The 8,806-nt window shown below is 33.4% G+C and overlaps 1 pseudogene; it reads left to right on the top strand.

The window, feature by feature from the left end:
• The window catches only part of LOC105103141 (small ribosomal subunit protein eS8-like), an 87,064-nt pseudogene extending 80,243 nt beyond the window's left edge, over positions 1-6,821 (top strand).
• The last annotated feature ends 1,985 nt before the right edge of the window (positions 6,822-8,806 follow it).

Below are 8,806 nucleotides of genomic sequence, written 5' to 3' on the forward strand. Positions count from 1 at the left end.
TTACAAATTAATAAGATAGGTTAATATCCTACCTACATTTCTGTTTGTAGCTAAATTCTATATGTATGATTGTTTTAACTATTTTTGACTGACTATATTAGTTACTATCTTCTTCTTTGAATGTGTCACCTCCCCTCCCTATACATGATACTACAAGTAATAAGGCTGAGCTGTTAAGTAAAAATAAGCTCCAAGGCCCAGTATGTAGTCACCTTTCTTTCATTTATTAATACAAGTAGAAACTTCCATTTGCAGAGTATTTGGGGGAAAGGGTCATAACAAGACACTTTAAAATATATAAATGCAAATGAGTTTTCCAGAGGCTTGTTATATTGTTCTAAAAATATATAATTTTATAAAATTTGTGTGTGTCAGACTGTTTGTTATTAATTCTTGTCAGAAAAAGAGATACTCAAAGACTCTGCTTGAGATAATTTGCCATTATTAAATATTTTGTTATCTTTTAATTAAGTGAATTTAACGATGTTAGTGAATATTAAGTCTGAATTGCAATCTTGTTTTCTGTTTGAAATTCATTGCGCCAGGAATAAAGTTGAGTCAATATAACTGAAATTTGTAACTCTAATAGTTCACCTTAAACAAAGTTGAGACACAAAATTATTCTGATGTAATGGTCCAAAAAGTGTTTCCATATCTAATGCTCTTTTACTTGGCTCTTGCCTTTTATGCGATATAAAATTTGGACTGTGATCTCAGGATTGAATTTAATATTCAATGGCCTGCTCTATTCTCAGAAGTATGATAAAGAATAAATGTGTTTTATATATATATATAAATATATAAATATATATGTTACTTTTAGCTTCCCTGTCTCCCAAAGCATAAACAATATGTTCTTGAGCCCCTAGGCTCAAAACTTTTAGTCATTCACTACAGATATTTTATCAGTAACCAAGTTCTGCTCATTCCTCTTTAGGAATATTTTTTTACTTGCATTTCTCTTTCTAGCACAACTATCTCAATTCATGCCAAAATGCATGCAGTTTCCTTCTCCTGATGTCACAACCATCATCCTACTCATGCTCCAGACCATAGATGACTCCTCTCTCTTTGAGTAGACATTTGACCATTTTTAACAATGTCCATTTAAGCTACTTGAATTACAACTCCTCCTCAGCTTCAGGTATTCTAGCTGTCCCTTCTGCTATTGTTAATCTTTCCCATTCTCTTCAAAAAAACATTCTTATGATTTTGCATTCCAGTCTCCTCAGATAAACTCTTCTCTTACGTGATAAGAATTTCCTCAATTTGCCTCGTCTACTTTTAAAATCTTTGTCTTCATCCTGCTGCTCTTTTGCTCCTATCTCCGAGGATAAGCTTTCCTTTTGCATTCAGCTGATACAGGGATTCAAAACACATGGCAAATATTTGATTCTGCTCCCAGCTCTCACTTAAAAAGCTGCTTGACTTTGGGTAAGTCACTTACCCATTCTAACCTGTTTCTTTGTACATGAAATGGGGACATGTGAATACCAGATCATTACTTGTTCAACTTACCTCACAGGATTGTTATGGGAATCACTTCATTCATTTAATCAATAAATATTTATTTAGCATCTACTATGTGCCAGGCACTATTATAGATACTAGGAATAGATATATCACTAAGCAGATTGCTTTCGTGGCACTTACTTTCTAGTGAGCCCTGACAATAAACACATAAACACACAATTTCAAATATAATTTCAGACGGTAAAACTTGCTCTGAATGAAAATGAAACAGGGTAAGGTGAGAGAGTAACCAAGTGTGGTTAGGGAAAGCCTCTCAGATAAGATGGCATTTGAGCACACACCTGAAGGAAGTGAGGAATTAAGCCACGAGTACATCTTGAAGATGAGCATTCCAGGGAAATAAACACCAGGTATAATAGCATTGAAGTAGGGGATTAGTAGGTGTGTTTGGGGAACAACCAGAAGGTCAGGGTTGTTAGAATAGAATAAGTAAGGAGTAATATGGGGTAAAACAGAGAATGACGTCAGACAAGAAGTATATAGGGCAGAACAGGTCCTGTAAAAAAAAAAAGTCTTATAAAACATGACACATGCATAAAAATGTTATAATATGGGTGCAAATGAGCTTAATTTATACAATTAAATCACTATTATTAGCCCTATCCAATTCTGAAATGACTTTATTCCTTCAATTATCAGGATTTCTTTTATATCATCAGTCTGTCATTCTTCTTTCTTCTTTACCTAACACTGTGCTCCTATCTTTTTTAGGCTAACAACAAGATTCCTCCTGCTGATATAAATACCTCAAACTGAAATCATATTCCTCTCATTTCCATTATCACCAAACTTTCAAGATGAAACAGCTGAAATTTACTGCCTACTTCATCAACTACACCTTTCTTAAATTATTTACAATTTGCCTTCCGCCTCTATCATCCTGTAAATGTACCCTTGAAAACACCTCTGACTTTTCCTCCCCGGTTCCTTACTCACTCTCCCACATCTTATACACCTATAGACTGCCACAGGCTTGAACCGTTCAGTTTTTCTGACACTGTAGGCCTTGTCTCTACCTTTATTAGTGTCACTCTGGCCCAAATCTTCATGACCTTTCTTTAGACTACTTCATTATGCTCCTAATGGTTCTTTATTTACCTCAACTAATTTACTTCATATCCCAAAGATGAATTAATTCTCCTACAGCACAGTTCTGATTTCAATTATTTTTTAATTTTATTTTATTTGTGGCAGAAGCATAAAACACACAAAAAGAGAAAAATAAATAATCCAAATATCACCACTTCCAAAAACAACTTATTTTATGATATTCCCCTCTAGTCCTTATTAACAGGAATATACAACTTTTCTGAGTTACTAATAAGGCGTACGTATCATTTTGTATTCTGTTTGGTTCACTTATTTCCTTTTAAGAATTTGTGAATATTGCTACATGATCTCCAAATTATCTCATCTAATGATTGCATAATAGTCCATTGATTTGATGTTCTGTAATTTACTAAAGTGTTCTCCTACTGTTAGATATTTAGGTCACTGAATGACTTTCATTTGCCTATTTAATTAAGAGCTAACTCCTTTGCCTGGCATCAGAATTACTTCAAACTATCTTTCCAGCTTTCTCTGAATTTTTCATAATTTTGCTTCATGTTCCTGCCATATCATGTTATTTTTCCAGTCTTTCATATTATTTTTTGCCTCAAAATTTTATTCATGCTATTACCTCTACATAAAATGTCCTTGCCTATCATCTTTTCTTCTTAAAAACCTATCCAAATGACCTACCCAATCTTAATGGTCTAGTTCAACTAACACCTATTCCATAAATTCTTAGTGATCTCTCTAAATATATAACATCTCTCCTTCTTGTCAACTAGTATTTGCTTTAAAAAAAACTTATTCTCTGGCAGTTTTTCACACTGTCTTATTTTTCACCAAGTTATATACTTATTTGCAACTCTAAAATATTGAAAGAAGTCAATTGTCTAATGTTTAATAAGAATAATCTTACAATGTAAGGTAATTTACTTTACAAACACTTTTATGACACATTACTTTCCAAGTACTAGTTTAAGAAATTTAGATATAAATTCATTTATCTCTTGTAGGAACACCATGATGTATATGCTTTTACATCTTTATGTTCACTGATGAGGAAATAGAGGCCTAGAGAAGTTAAGTAACATTCCCAATGCAATGAATCTACTAAGTGGCAGAACTGAGATTTAAACCTAGGTAGTCAGAATCTAGAGACAGTACTCAATCAATTATTTATCTTCTTGGTGTATAACTTCTATAGGAAACTTTATAAAGAAAAGGAAATTAGAACATCTTACAATGATGAATAACATAAGAGAATGATGTCCATTTCCTTTAGTGAAGGATTAACTGGTTGTATAATGAATTTTTTGCTGTGAACAACCAGAAAAGCTGGACAAAACATTTAAAAATTTTTGAAGTCATAAGGGAGCTACCATGAGAGTGAGCTTTCAGAGCCAAAGTTTGGCAAACAAAGAAGACACAGAGAGGTAAGCCTGACATTTCTCTTGAGACACTTGCTGATATTTAACCAGTAGCTGGAAGGCAAATAAAACTACATCCAGACATATTTTAGTGAAGCCACTGAAAATCAGTAACAGAGGAAATCTTTATGACAGCTAGACAAAAATGACACATTACACTTAGGGAAGCAATTCATGAGAAACTATGGTGGACAGAAAACAATCAAATAACATTCCCCATAAAATATTGGGGAAAAAAAACCTCTTAACCTAGAATTCTATATACAATAAAAATATCATTGAATAATTAAGGAGAAATGTAGATATTTTAAGATAACAGAAATCTAAGACAATTTATTGCTGGTAGACTGAAACTAAGAGATATGCTAAAAAAAATTTTTTCAAACTGAAGGGAAATGATATGAGAAAAATTCAATCTTCAAGAACATCAGAAATAGTAAATATATAGGTAAATATAGAAGTCTACATTTTCTTAAGGTTTCTAAAATATATATAACAGTTTAAATCCAAAATCATGACATTTCATTATGACTTGTATAATGTATGTATATGCAATATATATGACAACTACAGAATAAAGGATGGCGGGGTTTAATGATCTATATGATTTCAACATTTCAACTTTCTATGAGAAGTGATGCAGTATTAACTCTAAGTCTAGGAAACCACTAAAAAAATAAAACTACAAGCAAGTATAGGATATAAAATGGTATACCATGCATACAGCAAGTAAAAGAAAGCTAGAATGGCTTTACTAACATCAGATAAATTAGACTTCAAGATAAAGAGTATCAATAATGATAAAGAGACTTCATAATAATCAAAAGGTCTGTCTCTGGAAAAGAAACACAAGGATCCTCCAAATAAATGAGAAAAAAAATTGATTGAATTTGAAGAGGGAGTATGCAATTCTACAATTACACTAGGAGATATTATATGGCTTTCTCAGCAAATAATTGAACAACTAGACAAAACAAAATGTACAACTAAATAAAAGAAAACAAATCATAAAAGATTGGTCAATACTATCTACTACCTTGACCAATTTGACATTCATCAAAGAGCAAACTTAACAAATAAAGAATACATGTATTTTTGACTTACGGTTTTCCTGGTTCTCAAGTATGTTAACCAATTACTATATCCACTTGCTTTAGAATGGTAATAATATAAGCTCAAACACATTCTAAAATATTTACATTTTCTTACTTCCCCTCCCCACATCTTATGATTTTGATGCCCTATTTTACATTTTCATATTTATTTTTTTGCTGTTCACTGTAGTTATACTCACTTCCACAAATTATTTTTATTTTTATTTTTTAGTTTAGTGATCTACAATCCTTTTATATGTTTGCCTCTCCCACTGTAATTTTTCCTTCCCTGTAGATTCTGGCTTCTTTTGTATTTAGAGAAAACCTGTTCACATTTATTTTAGGATAGGTTTAGTACTGCTGCATTCTTTTAGTTTTTGCTTGTCTGGGAAATTCTTTATCTCTCCTTGTGTTGTAAATGATAATCTTGCTGGGTAGAGAATCTTAGGTTGCAGGTTTTTCCCTTTCAGGATTTTGAATATGTCTTGTCACTCCTTTCTGGCCTGCAGTGTTTCTGAAGAGAAATCAGCTGACAGCCTTATGTGGGTTCCCTTGTAACTATTTTTCTCTTATTGCATTTAGAATTCTCTGTTTAACTTTTTGCCATTTTAATTATGATATGTCTTGGTGTAGGTCTGTTTGGGTTCATCTTGTTGGAGACCCTCTGTGCTTCCTACACCTGGATATCTCTTTTTTTTCTTTTGGTTTGGGAAGTATTCAGCTATAATTTCTTCAAATACATCCTCTTTTCTCTTTCCTCTCCTTCTGGAATCCCTATTATGCATAGATAGGCACACTTTATATCATCCCACTGAAAATCACTGACCCATTTCAAGAAGTCAGAAATATACTTGAAGAAAGAAAAAAGAAAATAAAAATTTCAGCAAAATAAAACAAAAAATTTGGCAGAAACAGATGAAATTAAAAGTTAATAAGGAGAAACCTAGCCAAATTTGGTTATCTGAAATGAATTATGAAATTAAAAGGCTGGCAAGAATAAATTAATAAAAGAGAAAGAGCGAGGAATTGAGATAGAGGAGGAGGCATAAGTATTCAATATCAAGAATGACAAATGGGCTCTTTCCAGCCAGCGCTGAGTGACGGGCCTCTCTTGGGACAACTGGCACAAGTGCCGCAAGACTGCGGGCAAGAGAAAGCCCTACTGCAAGAAGCAGAATTATGAGCTGGGATGTTCCTCAGCCAACATCAAGATTGGCCTCTACCACATACACAGTCGGTGTGTGGGGAGGCAATAAGAAGTACTGGGCCTTGAGGCTGGACATGGGGGACTTCTTCTGGGGCTCCAAGTATATTGTACGTGCAAGACAAGAATTATTGATGATGTCTACAATGCATCCAACAGTGAGGTGGTCCATTCTAAAACCCTGGTGAAGAACTGCATCATGCTCATTGACTGCACACTGTACCAACAGTGGTACAAATCCCACTATACACTGCCCCTGGGCCACAAGAAGAGGGCCAGGCTGACTCCTGAGGAGGAAGAGATTTTAAACAAAAAAGTGATCAAAGAAAATTCAGAAGAAATATGATGAAAGAAAAAACAATGCCAAAAAGTCTTCTACAGGAGAAGTTCCTGCTTCTTGCATGCATCACTTCAAGATCAGGGCAATGTGGCCAAGCAGATGGCTATGTGCTAGAAGGCAAGGAGCTGGAATTCCATCCGAGGAAGATCAAAGCCTGGAAAGGCAAATAAATCTTCCTCCCTCCTATCTTAGCTTATGTAATGAAGGTGTTAATTTTTTAAAAAAATGACAAATGGGGTGCTATTGAAGATGATAATAACAATAAATATTTACAGGATATGAAGGACAACTTTATTGGGGAAATTGACATGAAATGTACAAACTCCTAGAAAATTGCAACATTAAAATCAACACAAGATAAATTTAAACATTTGAATAGCCCTATGTCTATTAAAATAATCCTAGGAAAAAAAAGTTTAAATTCCCTAAATAAAAACCTCCCCACAAAGATAATTCCAGACCAAGAAAGCTTCATTGAGAATTTTTGGAAACTTTTTATTGTGGTAAAACATACATAATATAAAATTTATCATTTTATCCATTTTTAAGTCTACAGTTTAATGGCATTACATGCAGTGACATTTTTGTGCAACCATTACTGTCATACATTTCCAGAACATTTTCATCTTCCCAATCTAAACAAAAACTCTCAAATTCATCCTGCCTCCCCCAGCATCTGACAGCACCATTCTACTTTATGAATTTCACTACATTGTTAAGTGGAGTTGTGAGCACAATTATACAATATTTTTCCTTTGGTGACTGGCGTAAATTCTTTAGCATAATATCTTCTAGCATGATCCATGTTGCTGCATGTATCAGAATGTACTTCCACTTAAAGGCTGAGTAACATTTCATTGTATTTGCATGCAACATATTGTTTATCTCCTGATAGGTACTTTGGCTATTGTGAATGATGCTGCTATAAACATAGCTGTATAATTATGTGTTCAAATCCATTTTAATTATTTTGGGTATCAATCCAGAAATGGGATTGCTGTATCATATGTTAATTTTATGTTTAATTTTTCAGGAACAGCCATAATATTTTCTACAACAGCCACAACACTTTACATTCCAACCATCAATGAACAAGGGTTCTAATGTCTTCACATCTTCATCAACACTTAATTGGTTTAGCTTTTTTTAAAAAAATAGTCATCCTAAAGGGTGTAAAGTAGTATCTTATGATTTTGAGTTACACATCCCTAATGATTAATGGTGTTGAGCATCTCTTTTTTCAATTGAAATATAGTTGATTTACAATATTACATTAGTTTCAGGCATATATATTTATAGATTATACTCCATATTAAGTTATAAAATATTGACTATATTCTCTGTGCTGTACATTACATTCTTGTAACTTATCTATTTTACACTTAGTTGTTTGCACCTCCTAATGCACCTCATCCATTTTGCCTCTCCCCTTCCCTCCTCATTTCTGGCAACCACCAGTCTGTTCTCTCTGTATCTGTGAGTCTGTTTCTGTTCTGTTATATTAGCTCATTAGTTTTAGTCTTTTGATTCCACATATAAATGAGAACATACAGAAAACAGACAGTATTTGTCTTTCTCTGTCAGACTTAATTCACTAAGCATAATACCCTCCAAGTTCATCCTTGCTTTTGTAAAAGGAAACATTTCATTCTTTTTTTGGCTGCTTTATGCCTTTGTCTGTATTCATCTGTTGATGGACACTTAAGTTGTTTCCATATGTTGCCTACTGTAAATAATGCTGCTATGAACATTGAGGTGAATAGATCTTTTTTAATTAGTGTTTTTGTTTTCTCTAGGTAAATAATCAGAAGTGGAATTGCTGGATCATATATTAGTTCTATTTTTAATTTTTTGAGAAACCTGCATATTGTTTTCCATAGTAGCTGCACCAATTTAACATTCCCACCAACAGTATACAAGGGTTCCCTTTTCTCCACATCTTTGCCAACACTTGTTATTTGTTGTCCTTTTGATAATATCCATTCTGACAGGTGTGAGGTGATATCCCATTATAGTTTTGATTTGCAATTTCCTGATGATTAGTGATGAGCATTTTTTCATGTGCCTTTTGGTCATCTGTATGTCTTCATTGGGGAAAAAAGCCTATTCAGGTCCTCTGCTTTAGAAAAATGACAATTCAAGTCATTTTCCCATG

Source organism: Camelus dromedarius, chromosome X (assembly GCF_036321535.1).
Source record: "Camelus dromedarius isolate mCamDro1 chromosome X, mCamDro1.pat, whole genome shotgun sequence".
Classification (NCBI taxonomy): domain Eukaryota; kingdom Metazoa; phylum Chordata; class Mammalia; order Artiodactyla; family Camelidae; genus Camelus; species Camelus dromedarius.